Here is a 1,808-nt window from a genome sequence, read left to right as displayed (position 1 = left end):
GGTAATTTAATTAAATTTTGAGGTTTTTGAATGTGACTAATTAACATGTAATGCATTTTTAGCTCAACACCCCCTCTCAGACCCAAAATTGGAATTAGAAAGGGATTGTACTAACTCAAGCCCAAATTTTCCTTTCTTTTACTACAAGGCATCCCACCGCAAAAGTAGCTAGAGTATCGGGTAAAGAGTGTACATCGGTTGTCTAGTGACCTACCAAGACTTCAGAGATTATCGTTACCTCACTTAGGGAGCCCAAGTGTTCACCCTATAGAGGCCAATGCACTGGACAAAGGATGCCCATCAGGCTGCCTAGTGGCCTACCAAGACCTACAAAGGTTTTTTAAAAGGGCTTTTAACATTTGTTTTGATCTATCATTAAGTGTAGATTTTCAATCAATGTTGTTTCTTATTGAGTAATCTATAACCCTAGGGAAGAATAAAGGAACGATTAGACTCAGCACATCTCCGGTCAATTACCTTGTTTGTTTGAGGATTGAACAAATAGTAGACTTTTACCTTAGAGGAATAGCCAACAAAAACCAGGAGATCATCTCGGGGAGTGAGCTTTTATATCTTATCTTTAAGAGTGTGTGTAAGCACGACACCCAAAGAATCAGAAATGGAAAATAATAGGTCAAGTGCCACAAGAAAGGCCTTGAAGGGGGTGATATGAGGGATCAATGTAGTCGTGCATCAATTGAGGATGTACATTAAAGTGTTAATATCCTCGACCCAAAGGTGCTTGGGGATCTCTACTATGAAATATATAGAGTGTCCCATGTTCATCACAATTTGATTCCTACATTCTATGACTCCATTGTGAGAGGAAAGTTGGTATAGGTGAGTTGGCAAGACATACCATGCTCTTGAAGAAACTCAGTGAACTCGTGGGAGATAAACTCACCACCAAAATCACTCATACAACCTATGACCTATTTGATTATGCACTAAAACTACCCATGAAGAGAAGTAGGTGAATGCATGAGATTTATGCTTTACAAAGTATACCCGTATGTATCTAAAAAAATCATCCACTACCAAAAGAAGTATAGTGCACCATTAAGGGTGGAAGTGAATGTTAACCCACAAAGATAAACACAAATTAATCTCACAGGTATCTCAGCTCTATGTGTGGTATGTTGAGGAAGTGGATTGCAATGTTGTTTTTTTTTAGTTGACAGGCTAGACAAATATCCTTGGATAGTTTAAGGCATGGAAGGCCCTCTACCATTTGATGATAAGACAGCTCATAGAGCAATTCATACCCAAGATATCCAAAGTCATAATGCCAAAGACAGTCATTATTTATAGGCTCCCATGTGGTGGCTAAAGCCTGGAAGCCGTGTAACTTTAGTCCTCAAGATTTGGATTGGGAAAGGAATTGAGTCATCGTGTAGAGGCCACCAAGCTATGCCTTGCCCTAAGCAATCACTAAACTAGTCTGGGAATCTATGACCTCAACTATGGTCTCTATAAAGGAAATTGCTCACCCAAATCGTCAAAATTGTTGAATGGACAAAAGGGTCACCCCAAGCTACGAAATGTAATATACATTATCCAGTGAAATGAGAACTCAATCCTTATCATATTATCAAAATTGACACGACCTAGACCATGGATCTTGAGCGAGGAGTTGTTCCGACATTGGACATTCGTGGATGAAAGGACTCAGGATAGAAAAATGTCTTGGAGGGGGGCCATATGATGGGTGGCTCCATTATCCATGATCCAAATAGGAGATTATGTGCTTGGGTGGGTAGAGTGGGCCATTGTGGGGTTGCCTCGTCAAGCAATAACTCATGAATGTG

This window comes from Lygodium microphyllum, chromosome 2, assembly GCF_053477565.2.
Source record: "Lygodium microphyllum isolate KBCC chromosome 2, Lygodium_microphyllum_v1.1.10, whole genome shotgun sequence".
NCBI classification, from domain to species: Eukaryota; Viridiplantae; Streptophyta; class Polypodiopsida; order Schizaeales; family Lygodiaceae; genus Lygodium; species Lygodium microphyllum.
This window is presented reverse-complemented; position numbering follows the sequence as displayed.